The 27965-nt window shown below is 33.7% G+C and overlaps 1 pseudogene; it reads right to left on the bottom strand.

Annotated features, from left to right (window-relative positions):
- Positions 1 to 1064: 1064 nt before the first annotated feature.
- Positions 1065 to 27268, bottom strand: LOC120187824 (annotated as a pseudogene).
- Positions 27269 to 27965: the final 697 nt, after the last annotated feature.

Raw genomic sequence — 27965 nt, 5'->3', positions numbered from 1 at the left:
TTTGACTCTCAAACTCAACAAAAAAAAATTTAATTTAGTCTATCTGCCATATCACTTGCTACCATGGATTGTCACGTTAGCACTTGAACAACGGAAACCGATGGTTAAAGAACCACATTAAATATGTTTTCTATGTTTGAGAGTACGATTAGGTCAAAAAAAATGACGAGGGCTGCATTAGTTATTTTCAAAAAGTATGATGGCCTCTCACACCCTTTTACCTTTTTTAAATGAAAAAACACGTGACTTCTAAAAAATGTAGTATTATTATTATTATTTACATTGTAAGGGGTAATCGATTTTCAAATTCAGATTTTACTCTGATTTAAATTTGGACCTTTTAAATTACTAATCTAAATAAATTTTAGAAAATGCTTTATAAACGGTGATATTATATGAGTTTGAACTTATCTAATTAAAAATGTTAGATGATAATTTTATTCTTTTTAAAATAAGTTATTTTCTAAAACATCTAAAATTAGTTTTAAAATTAGGATAGGTAAAATTTTACTCGATTTAAAAAAATTATTTTTTTGACTCAACTCGACGTTAGAAAATTGATTCAAAAATGTAAAATACATTTATGTAATGCATAAAGACTCAAAAATAAAATAAGATTGATAAAATACCGACTCTTATTTGGAGCATGTAAAATTGAACCTTTTGAATATAAATAGATATGATACCACCTTCGGAGTATCAATAACCTCAACTGAAGTGTTCACATAGAAAGCACCAACCTATTTTATGTTTCCTTTATCCACTCTGTTTAGTGTTAGAGGAACAGTAGGTCGCTTAGGGCTTTGCAAGCACGTGAAGAGATGTAAATGTTTTAGCTTTTTTATTGAGTTGTAATTGTATTATGGTTGTTTCACTGCTCTATGGGTTATACAATGCAAAATTATCCAAAAACAAAAACAAAAACAAAAACAAAAACAAAAAACTAAGATGGTACAAATATACATATTAAGAGATAATTGTTATCCCTAAAAATCTCGAGTTGTTTGTAGGAATGTTTACGCAATCATTATTAAATGAATTATAAAGCTGTTAGCCGCTCTTATTTAAAAATTAACTATGATATCTACAACAGTTGTATAAATACCAAATATGACCAGATAAACACCCACTATAATTATAAGGCAAATGCCAATCGGTTCCCCGTTTAACCTCCGATAAATGCCAGAAAATTTCAAGTAGCATAAGCATGGAAGTATGATAGAAGCAGTGATACTTAAAAGGCTCCAACGAGGGACATGAGAGAACCGAAAAACGGAATGGCCAAAGCCACAAAAACGGTGCTGATCTACAAGTTGGTGCCGATGAAGCTGCTGAGAAATCGCCGGCTGTAATGGCAGCATGAAAATCGGGTTTTAATGGCATTGACGAGGGGAGTGACCATCAATGCATATTTGCTATGGGGTTCACCAGGGTGGTGTAGATAGCCACCTTGGAGCAGAGATTGTTTGTTGGAAGATTCAATGTTTCTTGTGATTCAAGTTGTGATCCGAGCATTAAATACCCGAAGATTGCCATCAGGGTTTCAAATAGCGGCAAAATAGCAGTGTTGCGGCCATTATATCGCGGTCGCAGTGGTGTTTGAAACCTCTAATGCGGAAAATAACGGTGTGAAGTGGGATCACACCAATAGCGGCGGATCGCGGCTGCAATTTAACGGACCGTAGCCAATCGTGGCAATAGCAGACCGCTATTCCGCTATTATTTCATTATTTTATTTTTTAAAAAAAGTTTTTTTTATTAAAAAAAATCAGCTTCTTCGAAAAAAATTCACGATCGCGATATCCGCAATGACCGCAATAGCATAGTTATATCTGCAACCGTGATAAACACGACACGACCGAAAACGTGACCGCGAACGCTATGTAAAACCCTAATTACCATTGATGCATAAGTGATTGTACACAATATAAAGCATACAATCATAACCTAAAAGGGAAAATAAAAATGGAACTAGAACGTTAGGAGATAACGAGATGCGTGTTAATAAAACATACATTAAGATTTTAAGTGAATTGTTTTTTGAAAAAAATGAAGCATAAAAGCGGAGAAAATTTCAATAATACGAATGAAGAATAATGCAAGAGTAATCCTCGTGGATAACCTAATCCCGAATAGTTATTTGATTACAAAGAAAATTTGAATAGAAAAAAATCTACTCAAACTTAGTTTTCTACCATTATTCAACTTTAAAAGTAGATATATTTTATACTTTCAATCAAACTAGATTCCTTATTTTTCTCATTTTTCTCTTAATTTATATCTCCATTAATTGAATCAAATTGAATTAGGGCCAAACGCTAAGATATAATTTTACTTAAAAAATATGCAATCCAAATCACTATATAAAACAATAAACTTGGGAGAGTAAATACATACATTGGAGAATTGATGCTTTTTCTTCATTGAAGTGTAAAGTGTAGGGAAAACCGGATGTGCACAATAACAGAAAGCATATAAGCTGACAGCAGTCAACATTCCGTCCCAATTCACCAATATTCCCTTTTGGTGAAACCCAATCCCATCAAACGCACCACTCCATACAATCGAAACAAGTATGATCCCAGAAGATAAAATCCCACTGGCCGACACATACGGAAGAAGGTTCAAGTCATCTAACCAAACCGTAGGCAAAATCACGAGGCTCACGATTACAATAAACCCTGGTTTCCCACTGATTGTTAGTCCTGCAACTTCAAACTCCATGTTTGGGAACAAATTGTGAAGATTATCGCCTTCTAGAATCAAGAATCCTGTGGCAACCAAGTAGAGCTCGGTGTACATGAAAATGGATACTATCAATCTCCCTTTTTTCCCGAATGCGACCTTGCCTATATCGGGATAAGTCCGAATATTGGAATCTGAATCCATGCATCTTTGGATTAATAAACCAGAGAAGAATGCTGCAGTTGCAATGGCGAAAAGGAGGATTAAGCTTAACCATCCTCCTGATGCTAGTGCATATGGGATTGATAATATCCCAACTCCTGGAAATCAGTAACAAAAAATACACTCAGAACAATCAAAACAAGTTCAAAAACTGGAAGTTAAACTGCTGTTCAACATGCCTGAGAGAGCATTAAGCCCATTGAAACAGGCTTTGAAGAAAGAGTTAGTTGCTGAAATGGAGTGAGATGAATTTGATTCTATTTCGTCTACTTTTCTTCCTAGACTTCGTTTATTTTCTTCAGCCTCAATGAGAGGCACAGTCAAGGATGGCTGCTCTTGAGCAATGGCCTCCACTATTGATTAAAAGGAAAGAGAGGAAGGTTCAAAGATAAAAGCTTGAGAAGGGGTATGAATGAGCAAATCTAAAGCTCCAATTTCATGCTTATATTCGCAATTACGTGTTTGAGTTTGTTTGTTGATAAACCAAATTTAAATAATGATTGGTTTATAGAAATGATTGAATTAGCAAAGGGACAAACTTAGATACTTAACAGAAAACTCTTTTTGTTTTGTTTCCGCATCAGAAGAAGTGGATGAAATGATAATGTCTTCCAAGTAAGACAAATTATGATGTGAATCCACCCATACCTCTGTTCTGTCCACATATCATAACACAATGCCCCAAATTATGATAATATTTGGTTTTAATGTGAAATGTTTAAATTTTAAAGCAATTATGTTGTACCAAAAAATAAAAAATAAAAAGCAATTATGTTAATTAATTTTTTAAAGTTATAAGTATTAGACATAACAACAGTTATAATATATATTAGATAATTTTATATATAGTAGTCCATGTGATATTAATCTTTTGTATTTATATTTAATGTAAATAAGAGAATGATTATGTTTAATAACATTAAGTGTTTAAAATTCTATTGAATAATTAATGAAATATATTTTATTCATATTGATGTGATGTAAATGTGAAGAAATATGCATAAAATTCCAATCCAATCAATCTTAACCGATGATACGTTGATTTCATCTGAAAATTTTGAATATAAGATTCTTTTTTAATATTTTGGATTGTTCAGATCAGATATTTAAAAAAATTGGATAATTAGATTAAATACAAATTAATTAAAATTGACTTTCGAATTATTTGAAAACCCGATATAAAAATTAGACCCTTAAGAAAGTTTAGCTAGGTAACCCAACAATCCTAGCCCACCCAGCGCCCTAGCCTGCTAAAATTTTAATCCAATTTTAAAATAATAATTTTTTTAAATTCTCGCCTTCCTCCATTGTCCTGTTCCAGTAGTCCACACCCAGTCTCAAAAAACCAAATCTCACGAGCACACCCCATCAAGTTCAAGCTTCTATTGTTGAGTTGTTCAGTTCACTGCTCCGTCAAGGTTCACTCCTTCGGGCTTCGGTGGGTGATGACCGATTTTAGCTTTCAACGCTCAGTATATGACAAGTCAAAACCCAAGCAACATTCATTCCAATCTCAAGTAATCTTGCATTAAAAATAGAAACCAATGGTGTGTGTGATGAAATCATACTTTTTTTTTATTTTTTTTAAATGAATAATATGTTGAGCCGTTCAATGTAGTGGTAGGCAGTGAGTAACCCTTAGAATTTTGGTAAGATTATATTGGTTCAGGGGTTTCAGGCAACTTGAAATCTTGAGAGTTTCGTTCTTTATGAAAGAGCGACTTTCGGTTCCTATTATTGGTATTGATCTACCCCGTTTAGTGTTGAATGGATTTAAGCTCAATGGTATGAGCACTTTGAAGTAAATGACTACTTTTCAACAAATTTGAAAAGTACCCTCACAAGTTTAGGGGCTTTTGATTAAAGTTAAAAATTTTAATTTTTGTTTTTGATTTAATAGCAAAACAATCGTTTTGACTTTTTTTAAGAACAAGGAAAAAATGTATTTGTAAAGTAGGGGGTCTTATATTTACATAAATAATGTTGAAATCGAATTTTCTTATATTCTGTTTTTATAGATGAGTTTGTAATTAATTTATTTTATGCTATTGAAAACATGATTTTTTTTTAATTGTAACATCCAAATTCGATACGAAAACCAGATGATTTGAATATTACATGTAACCACCGAAATAGCTAACCATTTTGTTTTTAAACATTACTCGTAAACATAAATATCCATCCATAGAGAAAAATATAAACATTTAAGTTTTACAAAATGAGGAGCTCTCAAATAACATTTCAAAAACACCATAGTTGAATAAAAATAGTTACGACTCAATTAATACATAAGATCTATGAAACATGTGCATTATAAAATATCTGAGACATACTTTGCAACTTAACTAAATCTGAAATCCTCAATATGGAGATAAACTCCTTGAAATGACACTTAAGAACCTGCGAACGGAAGCTCATTCCGAATGTTGAGCTACGAGCTCAGTGTCACACAGATAACTCCACTATACTACATACAACCACTAAATATGTATGCTAGCAAGTATAGTCATGAGGTAACGAAATACACCAAGCAAAAATCACCAACCAAATCATCGTGTATATTCAAAATATAATGTATAGTGGCATTACCATCAAATAACTAAAGTAACTTAACACTGGTAAGGAAGTGCGTTAGCACTGATACTAAAGTGCATTAGCATTGATAATAAAGTGCCTTAACAAATGAGAATATATTGAATATCTCACCTATGTAACATTAGACGATCATCAATACATTCAAGTAACTTGGGTGTCCTCGTCATTTCTCGAGTATTAAAATACGGCACAAAACTTATGTATAATTCTTCATACATTCTTATACTTATCACACAATATCATAGGTTTTCACTTTCAGGCTTATTAGAGTAGTCCTAGCGGTTCTGAAACCCCTCCCAAGCCCTTAGCCTAACATTAGTTTTTTCCCCAATTTAGATGATGGTACCGATATTAATCCTTTTAGTATTGACAATGATCCTTTAGTATTGATACCCTCCCTTGATACCAGTATCAAAATCATTTATAGGATTTTGAAAAGGCTTTGGAGTATCGATACCCTTGGGGGTAGTGCTGATACTACTTTATTAAGGTACCAATACCATCCTAGGTATCGATACCAATTTTAACTTCGATATTTTGGTAAATTAATTCAGTACCCAAGTAACAATACCAAAATTGGCTAGTAGAATTTTGCAATATCATGATGATATCGATACCTTATCCTCAGTATTGATACCTTATGAACAAAGTATCAATACTATTGACCAATATCCCTTTATTTTGGCCCTTTAGATGAGCAATATCGATATTGCTCATTTAGTACTGATACCCCAAACCCAAAAAACTCTATTTTCTCATAAGAAAGTCATCTCTCAAAGACCCTCAACCATTATTTAAAGCTTATGAGGGTTTAAGAGGATCATAATATGTTATTTTCATGCACAAGAAACATCAAAACACCATATTTTCCTCATGAACAAAATACACTCGTTATGCATGTAACGCGCTAGATTTCAGGTTAGTAGTTTCGAGCCAACCCGAAAGGGTTTTGGGTAAACCCAATAGTTTGTGAGGAGCCTTGGTCTAAGTATGAGATAGATTAGACTTGAATTGAGCCCAATTAGAATAAAAATAGTATTTTTATTTGGGCACATGAGGAGAAGGACTAGAGAGCAATTAAACGCATAAGTATTTCGAAGACTAATTTCTTTTAATGGTGGAATGAGGTCACGATAGAGGAGAAAAGAAAAAAAAGGGTGACTTCGTCACATCTTATTTCCTCACCTTTTGTCTCATTCCTTATTCAAACTTTCCTTTTTTCTTCTAGGTGATTTGAACAAAGGTGAAGACTTTGTCGATGTTCATCCTTATTCTAAAATTCTATAGGCAAGTTTGAAAATCTGCATCATCTAACCTTCATTTTAAGCCCCTAACCTTAGAGTTTGGATATAGTTGGGTTTAAAGAAGTTTTGTGTTTTAGACCTTGTGGGTGGCTCTAAATCGTTCCTAAACCTTAAGAATCATGTTTTTAATATTTCTAAGTCCCTAAATAAGTTGATAATTAATTATATTGATTTATTTTAGTGAGAGAAGTAGGAGAAAACTCTAAGGTGAAGGGAAAAGAGAATGAGGTACTTGGGTAAGCTTTGGGTTGTTCCTCCAACAACTACCAGTAAGGTAACATACTCCTAACCCTTTTATACCACCTATAGTTCAACATATGTAGACTAGCTAAGTAAGATGTCAATGCTTCGTAACACAAACCTAGCCTATGGTATTGTAAGATATTGATGCTATGTGACTTAGATCTTACCCGAGGTACCTATAGTAATTAAAAAAGGGATGTGAGTTCCGTGATGGTAAGGTGACCTCGAACTACACCATGATACTTTTTTGTAATGTTTTTTGAGTGTGTTCCAATGTTCACAACCATACTTTCAGTATGCTTATATGTTGAATGCATGTAGCACAGTAGGGTTACTTGTGTAACATTGAGTTTGTGAGCTCAACGTATGAAATTTGTTTCCATGCACAAGTTCTTAGGTTCCAGTTCAAGGAGCTTATCACCAGATCCAAGATTTATAGACTTGATTCCCCATCAAAGTACATCTCGAGTATTGTAGTGGGTATGTACTTTCATAGACCCTTATGTAATATCAAGTCGTAAACTCTATTTTAAACTTATCTATTTTAGAGACTATTTTTCAGAGCTCCCCATATTTTGTAAACATATATACTTGGTATTTTATCATGTTTTGAATATTTGAATATGCTAAATGATTTTAAAAATAAGTTTAGCTACTTAGGTGGTTCTATGTGATATTCTAATCCTCTAGATTTTAGGCCAGATTGGATTAGGGTGTTACAATGCACCCATGCACTCATACAAGCAAAAAACAAATCACACTTAGTGATTTACAAGTGGATAAGTGAGTTACAAGTGTGTTACCTTAATTCTAGTTGTTGGGAAACACCTCAAGTCACTCAACCATAAGCTTCTCCTTGTTCTTGCCCTTATAGCTCTCTCCAACTTCTCTCACTAAAAAAAAGTAAGGAAATGAATTACTGACTTGTTTTGGAATTTAAGATGAGTAGAAATATGATTCACAATCCTCATAAATAGACTAGAAACATTCTAAAACCCTAAAACCCAGAATCCCTATAGAACTCCCACCATGGCAAACATAGCCAAAGTTTGAGATGGTGGGCTTGAAATAGGGCTCAAAGAAATGAGATTAAGAGTCTTACCTTCAAATCATCTTAGACTTTTGGAAAACAAAGTTCTCACCTTAGGTCATTCAGAAAAGAAAGAAGAAGAAAGCGAAGAGACGAAGAAGAAGACAAATGGTGTAAACAAAATTTTTATCCCAAACAAAAGATATATCTTTTTAGAGTAGCTTAGTCATAAAAGAAACAATCATTGAGAACCCATTGACAAAGAGGTGATAGTATCTGACAAACCCAAGAAAGTTATTTTCTTTAAACAAATTTCATAGTGGTTTTCGCTCAACCACATCTTGAATTTTCTATGGATCTACTCGAATGCCGTCTGTGGCCACCACATAACCAAATAAGGATACCTTAATTAACCAAACTCACAGTTATTAAACTTGGCATACAATTGGTGCTCCTTGACCATCTTAAGTACGACAAAAAGATGATGGTCATGATCCTCTTCCGACTGAGTAGACCAAGATGTCGTTGATGAACACTACCATAATTGATCCAAGTAAGGGTGGAAGACTCAGTTCATTATTGTTGGTGCATTGGTGAGTCCAAACTGTCATATTTGATACTTTGGTCTCCATAACCTTTAACTGATAGTACCTCGAACTTACATTTATCTTAAAGAATACCCTTTATCCTCTGGTCAAACAAATTGTCAATCCTCCAGAGTGGTTATTGATTCTTAATCGTTAGTTTGTACAATTATTGATAGTCGATATACAACCTCATCGACCCATCCATTTTCTTCATAAATAACACCAGTTCTCCCTACAGTGAAATACTTGTCCGAATAAAACCTCGCTCTAGTAGCTTCTGAATATGGGCCTTAAGCTCTTTTAACTTAGTCGATGTCATGCGATAAGGAGTGATAGACACTAAAGTTGATCCTGATAAGACCTCTATACCAAATTCTAATTCGCAATCCAACTGTAGTCTAGGTAAATCCTCTAGAAACACCTCTAGAAAGTGTTTTACTGTACGAATATCCTTTAGCAACATGCTCAGAACTCTAGTGTCTACAACGTGAGCTAGGAATGCCTCAAACCCTCTATCGATTAACCTTTAAGCCTTTAAGGTTTAGATAATATTTGATGTATCACCAAGTCTCTCACTAGTCATTACAATCTTGGTCCTATCTTCCTTTCTAAACTTAAGTTATCTAGCCTTATATTTTAGACTCATATCGTGCCCCGAAAACCAGTATATACCTAGGATCAAGTCAAACTCTCAGAAAAGTAGTTACATAAGGTCAACAAGAAAGATTTGACCGTAAACCTTATTGGACATATATATTGGACCTTGTCCACAATAACGTCTAACCATAATAAACTCAAAACCCTAACTTTAACTTCAAAGTCTTCGATCAAAATACCCTAATACAATACTAGCTCATAGAAAATATATGAATGAATAGACCCTGGATCTATCAAAGTAGTATCATGAGTGTCAAAAATGGTAAAAATACCTAAAATAACATTAACTAGCTCACACTCCTCATTGGCCTTCACCGCGTACTGTCTCGAGGCAACCCTAACCTCTAGTTCAACTATTAATTTGGCAGTTCTCTAACTACTGACCCTATATTGAGCTATCATCTCTTTAGATAGATCCTCATCCTTTATGAACTAAATGAACTGACCTCTAGCAACTGGTGGTGTCACAATTCCTATCTCGAGATAGTCTTGATAAAGTGGTCTAGAGAGCCATAACTAAAACATGCTTTGGAGACCCAATGAAACTTCTTAGTGTGTCATTTTCCATAATCCCTAACAGAGAAGGCTATAAACCTTAGCCCGGTCGTCTAGTTCTCATCATATATGCTGAAGTAAAAGGCCTCCTACGAGACTCTGACCTTTACCAGCGTTCTGAAATATGCCTCATCCTTTGGGACTATAGTTTTGGTGACCTCCTCGCTCCTTGGGAGTCCCTGACCCTCTTGGTCAAAAATTGGGAGGGTCTAGCTGAATCTAGTATCATCCGACTCTAACCTCCCAAACCTCCCATCAAATGGGTTATCACTGATTACACTCTCTCGCTCACCTTGGCCTGGAGAGTCAGCTATATAAAGACTCTAAGAGGACCAACTGCTAGGTGAGAGAGGATGTCAATGTGTAACCCTTTTTTTAAACCTCTTAAAATGAAAGTCATCTCCACTAGCTCTGGAGCATATAAAATCAAATGAATGAAGTCACACTTATACTCGAATGCCAAACAATCACCTTGAATCAGGTATATAAATTGATCCCTCAGGTTGTTAGTGTGGGCCTCCTCTGTTTTTTTGTTAGAAATCCTCAAAGAAGTACTCCTATATTGGCCTTTCTAGCTCTAGAATTTACTCGCTGTCTCCCACTAATTGATGACATCACCTTTCAGTAATACAATGACACACTCCAATTTACCCTCAGGGATAAGATATAAGTGTTTGAGAGTATGAAATGTATCATAGAGATATTGGTATGTGGTAATGGGATCATCATCCCCCAAACTCAAAAAATCAATAGTCTTATAACAATAGAGTCTCTCCATCAGTGAATCTTGTGGTGCTACGGATGGTAAAATAGAGGTCTAGATGCGACATGTTCTCTTGGGATGGCCCTAATAATATGCCTAAGAGAAATGACGAGGTCCGTAAATAAGGTGGTCTCATCTATTCACGCGTCCTTTGATATGCCCATATCCTTAGAGTTTGGGATAACCTTGTCGTCAATATCTTAAATGAGTGAAGCATGACTCTCATCTTAACCCTCTTGAGTACAAGTAGAATCGTCAGTCATATCCTACAAAATTCAAGGAAAGAGATTCATTTCCTTTCAAGATATTTAAGTATTCTTGACACTCTAGAGGTATGTATTTCACTAACGTTTATCGACTCTAACTCGTGGGTCCTAGGAAAGGCTAAACCTAACTCTCTGATACCACTAAATATAACACCCAAATTTGATCTAACATAAAATGTAAAAGTTTTGAATATTACATGGAACTACCAAAGTGGATAACCATTTTTTAAAACATTATGCGTAATCATAAATATCCATCCATAGATAAAAACGTAAACATTTAAGTTTTACAAAATGGGGAGCTCTTAAATAAGAACTAAATAACATCAAAGTTGAATAAAAGAGTTACAATTCAATTAGCACACAAGGTTTATGAAACACATACCCTTTAAAATAGCGAGACGTACTTTGCAGCTCGATTGAATCTGAAATCCTCAATCTGGTGATAAGCTCCTCGAAATGGTACCTAATAATCTACAAATGAAAACAAATTCTAAAAGCCAAGCTACGAGCTTTGTGCCACACAAATAGCTCTATACTACATGTATCCATTACATGAGTATGTTAACAAGTGTAGTCACGAGGTAATGAAATGCACCAAGAATATATCATCAACCAAATCATCGTGTATATTCAGATATAATGAATAGTGACATTGCCATCAAATAACTAAAGTGACTTAGCATTGGTACAGAGGTAGCACTGATACTAATTTGACTTAGCAGTAATGAGAACATATTTGGATATGTCGCCTACATAACATTAGATGATCATCATATATTCAAGTAGCTCAAGTGTCCTCATCATTTTTTGAGTATCAAAACAAGCATAAGTTTTTGTATTATTTCTTCATACATTCTTATGCTTATCACATAACATTAGGGGGTTTCACTTTCAAGCTAATTAGAGCAATTCTAATGGTTTTGAAACCCCTCCCAAGCCCTTAACTAAACATTAAGCCTTTTTCCCAATTTAGTAGGATTGTACCGATACTGATATTTTTAGTATCGATACCGATTCTTCAGTATCGATACCCTCCTATAATACCAAAACCGATCATTGGACTCTGAAAAGGCTTTGGATTATCAATACCCATAGAGAGAGTACTGATAATACTCTATTATGGTACCGTTACCACCCTAGGTATCGATACAAATTTTAGGTTCGATGTTTTGGGAATTTAACTCAGTATTGATACTACCCAAGTACCGATACCAAAATTGGCTACTTGAATTTTGTAACATCACGATGGTATCGATACCCCAAGAACAATATCGATACCATGTGAATAGAGTATCGACACAACTGTCCAAGATTCTTAATTTTGGCCCTTCAGACGAAAAATATAAGTACTATTCATTAAATATCGATACCCCAAACTTAAAACTCCATTTTTTTTAAAAACGTCATCTATCCCCAACCTAAAGACCTCATAAGGACCTCAAACATTATTTAAAGCTTATGAGTTATTAAGATGATCATAATATGTCATTTTGAATCATGAGAAACATCAAAGCACCCTATTTCCCTTAGGAATACAAATACACTCATTATGAACCCATCCACTCATATATGGAAGCAAATCACACTTAACAATCTACAAGTGGTATAGGTGAGTTATGAGTGTGTTACCTTGATCCTAGTTGCTAGAAAACACCTCAGTCACTCGAACACAAGCTTCTTCTTGTTCTTTCCCTTAGAGTTCTCTCTAACTTCTATCATTAAATAAAAGTAAGGAAATAGATTACTAACTTGTTTTATAACTTAAGAGAAGTAGAAATACGATTCCTAATTCTTATAAATGGATTGGAAATATTTAAGAACCCTAAAACCCACACTATGGTCACCATAGACAAAACTTGAGATGATGACCTTTATATAGAGCTTTAAGGAAGGGGATTAAGAGTCTTACCTTTACAAATTCGACCTAAACTTGTTAGGCAAAAAGGTTTTCACCTTTGGTCACTCACAAAAGGAAGAAGGAGAAAGCAGAGAGAGGAAGAATAAGATAAATGGTGAACAAAATGAGAAGAAAGTTTTCAGCCTTTTTCCATTGACATCACCAAGGTTTTAATGATTTTACTCCTTGGTCCTTCCTTATTTGATCCCAATTTAAAAATATATTTTTTATCATCTTTTGGGCTCAACCAAAGCCCAAACTCATGCCACACTTAACCCAAAAGTTTCATAAAGGCTTACCATAATACTCTAAGCCAAACGGTTTTCTCGAAACTATTAGTCTGATATTTGGGGTGTTACATTAATAAAGTTAAATAACAATAGAATGGATAAAGTTGATATATATATACTAATATACTAATATTTAGTAATACATAAAAAGGATTGTTGAAAACATGATTTTTTTTCTTGATCATATTTCATATATATCAAGTAGAATTTAAAATATATCCATAAAATCATTTTTCTTGTATCATGAAAGCAATTAATGGTGCTTATCACTAAAAAATTAGAAATTGGGTCATCAATATGCAAGAAAATATTAAATAATTTTTTTTATTAAATTAAAGTTTATATTTAACTCGGATATCTGGATATCTGATCTAAAAATCTAGATATTCAGTTTTTCTAATCAAATATTGATCACAATTTTAGTAATATGAAAATTTTAAATATCTGAAATTTTGGATCGGATAATATCCATATTTGAAAATACACCCCTAATAAATATGAAGAGATAAAATTCTTCTATAAAAATTAAATCACTGCCCATAACGCATGACAAAAAAATATTTTCTCCATCAGAAAGTTGTCAAATACTAAATTATCAATAACTTAATATCTTAATTGTGGACTAATTAAATTAAAATTTCATTAATCATGTATTTGATTTAAATAATATAAAAATAAGAATATTTGGCCTCTGTAGGCACCCGTTTTTGTCCGGGTCTACAAAAAAAATATTAATTATGTTATTATTAATTATTATTTACACGTTTTTTGTAGGCTCAAATGGAGCCCAATTATAAGACCAAGACAAGCTTAACCTGGGGCCCAACAAAGAAATAGCCCAACAACCCAAAGTCACTCAGCAAAACAATACAACCCAGTTCACACCCATTACAAATGACCCATCACTCAACCCGACCCAAAGAGATAATCCGACCCAGCCCAATTAGGGTTTTTAAAACCCCAACCCTAGCTAGGTACTTCACCATCGCTCTATGCTACTGCTGCCGATGCTTTAGTCTGCACCAAGTCCATCATTCCATCATCAATAAAAAACCAAATAAAAATTGAAAAGAAATATGTTGATATCCCATGGAAACCTCAGCAAGTCCAAGACGACCATCAGCCACCAATCAACACGGGCAGAGGCAAATAAAAGAGAGGAAAAAAAAGAAAAAGGGGATTCCATTCGGAGGGATAGCTAGAGAAAAAAACGAGATAACTAAAAGCAAAAACAAAAATACCGAAGAAAAAAAAAGAAAATCCTTACCTATTCGAACCTAACCCCAAAAAAATCAAAACAAACCATTCGAACCATTGGAAGTAAACAAGAAAAATAGAGAGAGGGTTCTTATCACTTTCGAAGTATCGGGAATCCTGGGGGTCGCCGTTCCTCTAAGATTTTGAAAGGTATAAAGTTAGATCTAAGGCTCTAGGGATATTTCTAGGATAAACCAGTTAGAGAGGTGAGTTGAGGGTAAGAAGACAAACCTGTTGAGGAGGTCTGCGTTTTTCTCTCCTCCGATGAGAGAATTGAGAGAGTTTTCTCTCTCTCTCTCTCTCTCTCTCTCGGTTTCTAAAGAAGAAAGGAAATGAGAGAATGAGAGGAAAATGCCTTGTTTTTGAGTTTATAACCCTTAATTGAAATAACGCCATTTCAATAGGGGTTTTGTGTTTTTGCATTAGGGGTTAATTATAGTTTAGGTCCCCCTTGTTGTAATATTCTATTTCAGCCAGTTAATGAAGTTTTGTTGTATTCGATTTCGAGCACTTATGTTTCAATCTTTCTATTTTAGTCATGTTTTTACATGTTATGTATGTTTGTTCATGTTTGAATTTGGACACAATATTTGTAAATGTTATATTTTAGTCACTGATTTAATTTTTTTTGTATATTTTCCTTGATGTTTGAATTTGGCCATGACATTTGTCAATCTTTTACTTTGATCACTGTTCTGGCATTTGGTTTAATTATGGTTTGGCCCTTTGTGTTTCTATTTATTTTTTCGGTCCTTTGTATTATTTTATAGGTTAATGTTACTTTTAGTACCTCTATTTGTTTAAAATGTTGAATGTGTTCTGGTTTGTTCATAATATTTCTTTAGCTCCTTCAAGTTTATGTTTTCTTCATTTTGGTCTTTGTAATTTCAAATGCTTACTTTTTGGTCATTATAGTTTGATTTGTAATATTCATTTTTTTTATTTCAATCCCTTATGTATGTACATTTTATATGTTATGTAATCACTTGTATCACATATAAATAAATATGCTTATCTCTATTTATTATAAATATTTTTATTTCGCATTTCCAATCATCATTGTTTTAAAATTTGAAAAATGAAAACATTTCATTGTGAGGGAAATCTACGAAGACATATCCCGACTATAAGGGAATGTATCTTTTCGAGGATTTTTTGCACAAATGGTTTTTTATTTCGATAATTTCCTTTGTTTTTCGCATAAACTGTTATTTAGTTTTATTTTATTTTATCTTTTTGAAAAATTGTAAAATAACGCCTTTTGTGGGGGCTGAATCTATTGGAAAGTCTCATAACTATAAAGGAAGTGCTTTCCCGAAGATTGTCTACACAAAGGGTATTAATTATCCTAAAAGTGACACTTTTTGAATAAAGTCAAATAAATAGAATGATCATAATTTAAATATGTTTTCGAGTTTTTAATTCCCAATATTTAAACAACATATAATCGTTTGGGTACCAAAATTTGGGTGTTGTGGGGGTGCTTATCATTCCCCACACGTAATCGACTCCCAGACTCTTAAAAAATAAATCTTTGGTAAAACGCAGACCATTTTTTGTCGTTCAAGGTTTCTAACCTACCTAACTTAAAGGTTGGTGGTGACTCCAAAATCATACCATTTTCCAAATCATATTTCATCGCTTTCCCGGATCAAATTAATTTTTTAGTCTAACGACTTCCCTGGGGAGACGTTATGACAGTTTGGCGATTCCACTGGGGATTTCGAGAGTCAGGCCATGAACGATTATACATTGTTTTGTATTTGGGAATTAAAATTTAAATTGTATTTAATTTACGATCTTTTTATTTATTTCGAGTTTCAACATACTATGTATATTTTTTAAACTAATGGGTTTTTGATTTTATTGGTCTTCAGAATTGGACACGTTTTTGAGCTTGTGAAAATTATGTCTTCTGTCATGTTTTAAAGGTTTGTAAGTTTCTCCTCACACACAACACGTACATTTACATATCATAAGCTCACTTACGAGCTTTTTCCTTTTTAAGTTGAGGTGAAAGCTTAGCCTACGTGAGATAATTTGTTTCTCTGCATGAGTTTTAGTAAGTAACCTTTGGGGTTCATATACCTTTTGTCTACGTGAGATAAATTGTTTCTCTACATGGACATAAGGGAATATATCATCTCAAATTAAACTCGATCCGCACGAGCCTGTAACGGGCCAGGGTTAAGGGCTTAGCAGCCTAAGGAGGCACTAACATGGACAATTCGAGTACCATTTTTCTTAGAACCCAACACAGCATATAGTGAGCCCTAGTAACCCACCTCGATAAAATTCGTGCCGAACCTCTGTCCATTAGTAGGTACCCAAAATAAGTGTATACAAAGGAGAAACGACTCCAAACCTCTTCTGTTTACTTGTATTATTTTATTTTCTTGATATCTGCTTGATATTTGAATTCTTTTATACTGACACATTTTCTATGTTTGATTTTTTTATTTATTATTGTTTTGTATTGCATGATCATCATAAATAAAAGAAATGTGTTGATTAAACAAGTAATCACCAGAATAGAAGAGCGACCATTAAAATGAAAAAGAGTTTTCATAACAAGGAAGAACACAATCCGGTGGTCCGAGCTTGGTCTGAAGAAACACAAATGGCAAAAAGGAGATAGTTTGTCTAGAGATTACGTATCACAAAACATATTTGTAGATTCATCTCTCTTGTAAAGATGAAAAATCTTTTGGACGAATAGAACTCTTTCTAAGAATGATTACTTTTGGAAATCGATACCTTTTGCATTTACATTCTACAAACCTTTATTTAAACATTTTTACATTTTTCTCTGCATTTGTATATTCGCATTCTGCATGACATTCATTGAAGCATTTTTACATGCATTAATCATGGAATCATGGGTTTATCTTGTGGAGGACTCTGAGGAAGTACTTCTAACTGTGTAACTTCGTTTACACAGTATTGAGAATGGAAGGAAAATCTGAGAAACTAAAGAAATAAATGGAAGAGAATTTGCGATGGATGCAAACATAGTGGGAGGTTAAAATGGAGCAGGCACAAAAAGCCACCATGGATCGTATCTTGCAAAACCAAAGCTACCTAATGGATCAAATTGTAGCACAACTGACTGGGCTCAACCAAGAAAAAGGCAAAGAGAATATTTCCTCGACCCGAAAAGCATCTGAATGTTTGATGGCACATGCTAATCCACAAAGACTCATTTAGCCCAACCAGCTTCTAAGCCACCAAACAAGCTTCTCCGCCACTGTAACGTAGGCAACTATGTCATATCCTCGGGGTAGTTCTACTGATCATATCATATCCTCTCCTGAGGCAATGAGAAGAGCCAAGAATGAGATCACTGATAATTTAAAACAGTGGTGCAGAGAGACCTTCAAAGGAATGAGAGGACAAAGCTCTCACAATGAAATGGATGTAACCGAACTAGTCTTAGTTCCTGACTTGGTGCTTCCACCCAAATTCAAGATGCTCGACTTTGAAAAATACAATAGAACTAGTTGCCCTAATGCCATCTCATGATGTTTTTTTCAAAGAATGACTAGGTACACCAACAACGATTAGATATTGATCTAATGCTTCCAAGACAATTTGATTGGACCCGCTTCAAGGTGGTATAATCAACTGATTCGTACTCAAGTCCTCTTCTGGAAGGATTTGGCTAGTGCCTTTCTGGGCCAATACAAACAATGACTGATATGAGCCCTGATCGAACAACGCTACAAAATATAGAGATGATGAGTGGTGAGAGCTTCCGACAATATGCTCAACGATGGAGGAATGTTGCATCTCAAGTACATCCACCAATGACTGAGAAAGAGTTCATCACTCTATTCATCAATACATTAAAGTCTCCATATATCAACCATATGATAGGGGCTGCAACTAAGAGTTTCTATGACATCGTCATGTGTGGAGAAATGATCGAAAGAGCTGTCAAGAATGGTCAGATAAGAAGCACTAGCAGTACTGACATTGAGAAAAGAGTTGAGATTAACATAGTGGGATCTTATCTAGCTAATCTGGAGACCAAACCTCATAAGGTATTCCTTGAAAGGACTCACATCGATCCAATCCCAATGACGTATGAGGAATTGCTCCCAACGCTAGTTGAAATGAACCTTGTGACTTCAGTTCAATCTAAACCAAGAGAGGCTCCATATCCTAAAGGCCATGATATTAACGCCGCATACAACTATCATATTGGGAGCTCAGGGCACACCACTAAGAATTGTGGGGCATTGAAGCTTAAGGTCCAAGATCTGATCGATTCAGGGGCATTGACATTCAATGTGTGATGGGGCATTCTGATCAGGAGTCGGCTGGGCATCCATCAGGAGTTTTGTTGCATTCTCATGCATGTCATCTTTTTTGAACTTGTTTTTCTATCTATGTTTAAATATTTGTAAATCAATTGAGTTTTGAACATTTTAAATAAAATGCTTCCTTCTTATGAAATGAACAATGAGCAAATTTCAAGTTTGAAATTCTTTAAATATCATAATAATTAAAAGCTCTTTAATAATTGTGGTTGTAAATATATGACAAATGACAAGATTGAACCCCTGTAAAACAAGAAAACCTTGATCCTAATCTAAATATGCACTAGAATTCATACCCTTCTCTTGAAGAAACTGAGCTAACTCTTTCCTCGAATGTACATTCAATCATCTTGGCATTCAGGTATATGTTAGGAGTGGACAAAATATGAAAACTAGCACATGAGATTGTAAGACTGATTGGTTCCTACTTCTGTTGATGACATTCAACGATGATCAAAATCTTCTTAGATGGAATGATCAAGTATATGAATCTAGTTTAGGTCAGTTTCTTGGAAACTGAACTATAACGATGAGATTTTTTGACCTTCAACAAACACTGAGACTATAACAGGTTTTCCTTAGCGAGCTTAGGAAATGGAATTCGTATACCCAGAATATATATATATATATATATATTCAATAAAGCTGAGCTATTCTACTAAAGCAATTGGTTATAGAGGAAGCTCGAAAGCCCTGACTTTATGAATAGATTACATTCAAATCATGACATTGATCGGGTTCTTGGCAATTCAGTGTTTGCTCTATTGTGATTGTCAAGTCGAATACTTTGTGACGACATGAATCCTTCAGCTAGCCATATAAAGGCAATTAAAATATATATGTACAATAAAGCTGAATTCAGCTAGCGAAACAATGGCAAGTTAAATCAAATTTACTAAATAAGGAGTTTCAATGAATATGGACTATGGGAGTTGAGGAACACCTGTTATAGTCAAAATCACACGAGCACTTAGAAATCTCATTTTTAGACCGATTTTTCTGCATTACCTTTTCTAGAGGAGTCTACGAAGCTTGAACAAATGAAAGATTTCAGAGAACTAAAATAGAAGGGTTCTAAAGAATATAGCAATTGACCATGCTAGTTGCGACATTTTTTCCGCCTCCGATCAAAATGCCAAACCAGGAAAGAGGGGCATGCCATGATTTTCACAATAACCTAATCAATAAAACAAACCTGTGAATTTAGGTAGCCCACCTCTAAACCAACCTTTCGATCTTGATATTTGCCAAAGATTTGCAGTTATCAAATATTAAAAGAGTAGTTGATTTTTTTTATATTCAATGAATTCATGTTTTTGTGATTTGCTTCAATTGTGAGGCCTAAGAAGGGGCACTATTTTAATTCATTTGACAACAACAAAAATCACAAATTCTTTCTTCATTAAGTTTTTTTAAAGGAAGAAAAACATTTTCAAATAAGATAAGTTCTCTGGAAATATCTTGGAAGTCAATGAACATCTCTCCAAAGCTCAAGATCGAAAGCTGGGGAAAAGGAAGCCAAATTTTTGGGGTAAGGAAAACAAATTGTCTTAGGTCGAGGTTTGTAAGAGTACACCCTGGTGGAAATGAAGAAAACTAAGTCAGGGATTGAGTGAAGATTGCTCTCGAAACTATTCTCCTTACAGATTGAGAAAAACATACATGCATACACATATACATGACACATGATATTTGCATCTTTGCATTAATCATCATGAGCAATTAAGACTTTGATTTTCCCTCTCTTGAGAACAAATTTAATAATTCATCAAATAAAATAAAAACTTCATCATGACACCCATAAACATCAAAGATTAGACAGTCATAAATACAACATTTCGATTTTTCAGGAAATAAAAGCTTGAAATTAAGCAGACGTCTTCAACCTGAAAGAACGATGACATCAATAGATTTGACTTCCTAAAGTCAACAATCAGATCTCCTAAAGTCAATAATCAGATCTTCTAAAGATGTTTCCTCAACATGCAGGAACCGATAGACAGGACTATGAGCTATTGAGATTATCTTCTTTAAAAAAACAAAGTGTCATCTCGCTAGAGACAATTTTCTTAAAAACAAATTTCGTCTCGCTTGAGATATTTTTTCTCTGAGATACAAATTTTAAATTTATTTCACTTGAAACAACATTAATCTCACTAGAGATTTCAAAACCGATTCGTCTCGCTTGAGACCGTTTCCCTTTAAACACAAATTCTGAAATTATTTCACTGGAAACAAGATTTATAATCTTTGAGTCTATTTCTCTTGAAACAAATCTTATTTTCCTTGAGACTGTTTCTCATGAAACAAAAAACAATCTTTGATATCATTTCCCTTCAAACAAAATTGTCTCTTTTAAGACAGTTTCTCTTAAAACAAAATCATCATTGAGTTGTTTCCATTGAAACGAATTTTGTCTCTCTTGAGACAATTTCTCTTAAAACAAAATCATCTTTTTGTCGTTTCCCTTGAAACGAATTTTGTCTCTTGAGACAGTTTCTCTTAAAAAAAATCATCTTTGAGTCATTTCCCTTGAAACAAGTTTTGTCTATCTTGAGACAGTTTCTATTGAAACAATCATCATTGAGTCTGTTTCCCTTGAAACAATTCCCTAAGGATGGCATGACATCCTCATCACATAGGAACTGTGTCATCCACCGACCATACCTCCTCATCACGTAGGAGCCATGTTACCCATAGACAACCAACTGTCCTGATCACGTAGGAATCATTTTATCATCCCTAAAGATGGCATGTCATCCTCATCACGTAGGAACTGTGTCATCCCCCGACCAAACCTCCTCATCATGTAGGAGCCATGTCACCCCAAGATAACCAGTCATCCTCATCACGTAGGAACCGTGTTATCACCATTCTTATAGATGGCCAGAACTCTTCATCATGTATGAGCCGTGTCATCCACCGATTAGATCTCACCACGTAGGAGCCATGTCAATCCTAGATAACCAACCGTCCTCATCACGTAGGAACTGTGTTATCACCCTTCCTAAAGATGGCCAAACTCTTCATCACGTATGAGTCATGTTATCCGCTGACCAGAACTCCTCATCACGTAGGAGCCATGTCACTCTTAGACGACCATACCTCTTTATCACGTATGAGCCGTGTCGTCTCCAACACAAACATATCAAGTTTCCAAAACCAAAAAAAGAGAACCGGATAAAAATGGTTGTCTTTTTCGTATTTCTCCTATTGTTATTAACACAAGAATGTGCAAAGAGGGGAAGTTGTAGACACCCGTTTTTGTCCGAGACTACAAAAAATATTAATTATGTTATTATAATTACTATTATTAATCATTATTTACACGTTTCTTGTAGGCTCAAATGGAGCCCAATTATAATACAAAGACAAGCTTAACCTGGGGTCCAACAATGACATAACCCAGCAACCCAAAGTCACTCAGCAAAACAGTACAACCCAGTTTAGACCCATCACTCAACTAGACCCAAAGAGATGATCTGACCCAACCCAGTTAGGGTTTTTGAAACCCCAACCCTAGCTAGCTGCTTCACCGCCGTTCTTTGCTACTCCTGTTGATGCTTCATTCTGTACCAAGTCCATCATCATCAAAGAAAAACCAAATAAAAATTGAAAATAAATTTGTTGATATCCCCAGGAAATCTCAGCAAGTCCAAGACGATCCATCAGTCACTAATAAAAACGGGCAGAGGCAAATAAAAGAGAGGAAACACAGAGAAAAGGGGATTCCATTCGAGGGGAGAGCTAAAGAAAAAAAATGAGAGAACTGAAAGAAAAAACAAAAATACTGAAGGAAAAAAAAGAAAATCCTTACCTACTTGAACCTAACCCCGAAAAAACCAAAACAAACCTATTTGAACCATTGAAGTAAATAAGAAAAATAAAGAGAGAGTTCTTACCACCGTTCGAAGCATCGGGAAGACTGTGGGTCGCCGTTCCTCTAAGATTTCGAAAGGTTTAAAGTTAGATCTAAGGGTATAGGGGTATTTCTAGGCTAAACCAGTTAGAGAGGTGAGTTGAGGGTGAGAAGACGAACCTGTTGGGGTGGTTTGGGTTCTCCGGCCGCCGTAAGCCACTGTGAGCTCCGTCGGGAGCTCCACCAACGATAATGTTTTTCTCTCCTCCAATGAGAGAGTTAAGAGAGTTTTCTCTCTCTCTCTCTCTCTCTCTCTCTCTGTTTCTGAAGAAGAAAGTAAATGAGAGAATGAAAGAAAAATGCCTTGTTGTTGGGTTTATAACCCTTAATCGAAATGAAGTCATTTTAATAGGGGGTTATGTGTTTTCACATTAGGGTTAATTACAGTTTAGGTCCCCCTTGTGTTGTAATATTCTATTTCAGCCAGTTAATGAAGTTTTGTTATATTCGATTTCGAGCACTTATGTTTCAATCTTTCTATTTTAGTCATGTTCTTACATGTTATGTATGTTTGTTCATGTTTGAATTTGGACACAATATTTGTAAATGTTATATTTTAGTCACTGATTTAATTTTTTTTGTATATTTTCCTTGATTTTGAATTTGGCCATGACATTTGTCAATCTTTTACTTTGATCACTGTTCTGGCATTTGGTTTAATTATGGTTTGGCCCTTTGTGTTTCTATTTATTTTTTTCGGTCCTTTGTATTATTTTATAGGTTAATGTTACTGTTAGTACCTCTATTTGTTTAAAATGTTGAATGTGTTCTGGTTTGTTCATAATATTTCTTTAGCTCCTTCAAGTTTATGTTTTCTCCATTTTGGTCTTTGTAATTTCAAATGCTTACTTTTTGGTCATTATAGTTTGATTTGTAATATTCATTTGTTTTTATTCAATACCTTATGTATGTACATTTTATATGTTATGTATTCACTTGTATGACATATAAATAAATATGCTTATCTCCATTTATTGTAAATATTTTTATTTCGCATGTTTCCAATCATCATTGTTTTAATATTAGAAAAATGAAAAAATTTCATTGTCAGGGAAATCTACGAAGACATCTCCCAACTATAAGGGAAGGTATATTTTCGAGGATTTTTCGCTCAATTTTTTTATTTGGATAATTTCCTTTGTTTTTCGCACAAACTGTTATTTTGTTTTGTTTTATTTTATATTTTCAAAAAATTGAAAAATAACATCTTTTGTGGGTGGAATCTATGGGAAAGACTCCTAACTATAAAGGAAGTACTTTCCCTAAGATCGTCCACACAAAAGCATTAATTATTAGAAAATTGGCACTTTTTGAATAAAGTCAAATAAATAGAAGGATCATAATTTAAATATATTTTTAAGTTTGTAATTCCCAATATTTAAACAACATATAATCATTTAGGTACCAAAATTTGTGCGTTGTGGGGGTGCTTATCATTCCCCACACGTAATCGACTCCCGGAGTCTTAAAACTAAATCTTTGGTAAAACGCAAACCATTTTTTATCGTTCAAGGTTTCCAACATACCTAATTTAAAGGTTGGTGGCGACTGCAAAATCAAACCGTTTTCCAAATCATATTTCATCGCTTTCCCTGAACAAATTAATTTTTTTAGTCTAACGTACTTCCCCGGGAGACGTTATGACAATTATCATCTTCAGCGGTGGTCATCATCGGCTTGTCACAAGCCTTATCACATATTAATTGGGACCTAATGAGCAGGTCAAAGGCAATCCGTCATCTAAAAATTTTATAAACATTTTATTCTAATCTTATATTATTCGGTAAAATTTATTTCAGAGATGTCAATTATATTTAAAATGATATCAAATTTTTTAATATAATATAATATTATATATATATATAATTTTAAAAAAAATCATCGACACCCCTCAATAAAAAAGGAGAGTGTAAGGAAAGAAAGCCTAATTTAGACTGATGATGCGACAAAAAATGTTATAAAAATCATAATATTTTCTATTGACACAATTTAAAATATTAATTTTTTCTTAATTTTTGGTTAAAAACTTTTTTATAACATTTTCGATTGACATAATATTACCTTCTGCATAATATTTTATGTTTAATCCAAAATGTTAAAAGGTTAACATTTTAAGTTGCGCACAATCGAAATGTTATAATTTTTATAACATTTTTTGTCGTGTCCATTTCCTACCGTTTCTTAACCTTAAATTAAATCTTTGTAGGACATAACTACCCAACGAAAGGTTACCCCATCCTTATAATTACATGATGTGAAAACAATAAAAATATAAGGGTAAACAATGTGAATAGTACATTTATTTAGGGTTTATCTGACTTTGGTCACCAATTTAAAAATTAAGGATAAATGTTCCTAACATTATCGGTAAGTTCGGTTTAAGTCCCTCCATTGTTTACCCTTAATGAATATGTGACATAGCTGAGGGACTAAAATCGAACGAGAGTTAACGGATGAGGGATTAAAATCGAACGGATTATAACGTTAGTGACCATGTACCCTTAATTTTTAATTTGGTGACCAAAGTCGGACAGACAAATAACAAAGGAGACTATTCACATAGTTTATCCAAAATATAAGCATAATACAAATAAATTAGAAATATATAAACATTTTTAATAATATGGGTGATTACAACTTACAAGATAGTATCCGTTCATAATTTTTTAATCAATTGATAATGCACACATTCTATAGACGCAATCGCTCAAACCAAAGACATCTAAAATATTATTATTTTTTATTATTAAAACTACATGAATTCAAAATACATAACTATATGAATATATATAATATAAATTAATAATATCCGAAAAAATCATATAAGTCCAGAATCTGTTAAATACAATAATCATAACTGTGGCATTCAATAAATTGCCACAACTACATCAATCTTTGCCATCGTAATATATTTTGTTAATCTTTTCTTTCGCAACGTCTCTCTTAAATTTCCTACGAGGGAAGGCTAAGGCTAATAACAAATAACACTTGGCTTTACTTAAATCGTTCAAACAAAAGTGGGAAACTATCATTACATCTATTCTTATATTTATGTCGTATTTTAATTTTTATATTTTAATTGAATTATAGTTCTACTTTATTTTAATTTTTAAAATTTAATTTAATTCTAAAGTATTGTAAAATTTAAAATTGTAATGATAATTTGTGTATAATTATTTTTTAAAATATAAAAAAATTTAAATTATAATATCGTATTTTTTAATTTTTACACATTCGTTTTATAGTATTATTAGTTTATGGGTCATGACAAAGTATATTCCCAGTTTCTCTGCCTATTTTCTTGAAATTAAGTGTACATTGCCTAGTCAATTTTGGCTGTAAGATTAACGATTGGGACCTTGACCTAATTTTATTTTTTGTGACTTCATAGTTTAACTCTAACGTAATGATAAATTTAATAAAATTAAAATATTTATATATTTTTATCAATTTAGTTTTTATTTATTACGTGTTAAATTTAATTTTCAATTTGTTTTTACAAAAATATTGATTAAAATATCAAAACTTTGGGATCCGTTTGGTTTTAGAAAATATTTTCTATTTTTATATAGTGTTCTTGTTTTTAGGAAATAATTATCATTTTTAATTTTTTGAAAATTAGAAAAATTGTTTGGTATTATAAACGAAAACTTGACTTAAAAACTAGAACACTAAAAATATATTTGATATCTAATCTTTTTAAATAGAAATAAGAAGAAGAGTCATTAAATAATTAAATGAGATTATAATTATTAAAAATTATTATATCAATTTAACATATGATTTATACAAATATAAAACAATAAAGTTGATAAGAAATTCCATAGCACAAAATTTATTTTAGTTTATAATAAGAATATAATGTTAATGTCTATTGGACATTAATTAAATTTTAAAAATACGCAAAAATACTGTTATAAGTAATAGAACACAAAATTGTCATTAACATAAAAAAATATGTTTAGTGGTAACTGAGACCCTCAACTTTTAAGATAAATAATTAGTGTGTCCCTAAACTTTTTTATGCACCAAATGGGATCGTTAAACTTAGAAAAAATTAATCTAACCCTTTGAACAACGGAATCAAAAGTTGATTCTCACGACGCTTATATGACAGTTCACAAACTTACATGACAATCTACAATAGTGATGTGACTGTAGACAATCATTTTCGTCCCACATATATATATATATATATATATATTATATTTAATATTATTATTATTAAAAAATAATAATTAAATATTATTATAGGCCTAATTACAAAGTAGGAGGCCCAGTTACAAAGCATATCCAGAGGTCACATTTACAAGCAAACCAGACCCAAATACCAAGCAGGTCTAGAACTCGATCCAGGCCCGAATTACCCCAGAAGCCAAAGAAGAAACCCTAGGGTTTCCCACATCTACTCCAGCGTCGCCCGTTGCCCTCAGACGTTGGATCTGTGTGAGATCCAACAATTCAGATGATTTTCCAGAAACCTAGGGTTTCATCATAACCCTATGGCTATGCCAGCCGCCGCCTGGCCAGAGGATAAGCTGCCGCCGCCAGGTGCTCCACTCAGTCGTCACCACGTGAGTCGCCACCGTTGAAGACCACCGGCCAGATCCAGAAGATCTGGGTGCATTAATTGTACCCAGATGGAAATCGGCACCGCCCCTAGTCACCGCCATAGACCGGTAACTCAGAGGGGTTCATCCCTCCAACCAGTCAAAAGGGAGAACCAAAGGGCTTATAAAACCCCTCACCAGCAAAAGAAAAAAACCAGCAAACAAAGGGAGAACGAAACCAAAAAATAGAGAGCAGAAGAGGAGGATATCTATTCGGAAAAAAAAGAAAACACCCAGCAACCATTAAAAAGGATAAAAAAAACCTACCAACACAACCATTTGAAAACAAAAAAGAAAAAGAAATGGAAAATAAGGGCTTACCTGTTCGCTAAAACCTCCATAATGTCGTCGAAACATCAATTTTTGATGGTAAAAACACCTAAATCTAGGTCGATTGAAGGATTTTAAGGATAAGGGAGTTTTGGATCTAGGTTCAAGAGAAAAAGGGATTTGATTTGGGGTTATTTTTTGAACTACGACCACCATGGACGGTGGCCGGCGGTGGTCGTCGACGTCAACATGCGGCGATCGACCTGGTGGCCGGATCTCCCTCCAGTGAGGGAATTTAGAGATGCCAAAGCATTTCACTCTTATCTCTTTTAGAAGAGGGTGAAAATGAAAAAAATGATAGATGAAGGCACTAGGGACCAGTTTAAAGTGTATTTATACCCTCCCCAAATGATGACTTTTTAGGGGGACAATTTCTGTGTATTCAGTGTACGGGTAAATCATTCTCGCGGTCCCTGTACTTTGTAATCTT

This window comes from Hibiscus syriacus, unplaced genomic scaffold (assembly GCF_006381635.1).
Source record: "Hibiscus syriacus cultivar Baekdansim isolate YM2019G1 unplaced genomic scaffold, ASM638163v2 tig00113726_pilon, whole genome shotgun sequence".
NCBI lineage: Eukaryota > Viridiplantae > Streptophyta > Magnoliopsida > Malvales > Malvaceae > Hibiscus > Hibiscus syriacus.
Note: the sequence above shows the minus strand (reverse complement) of the source record. Positions and strands in the feature narration are given on the sequence as shown.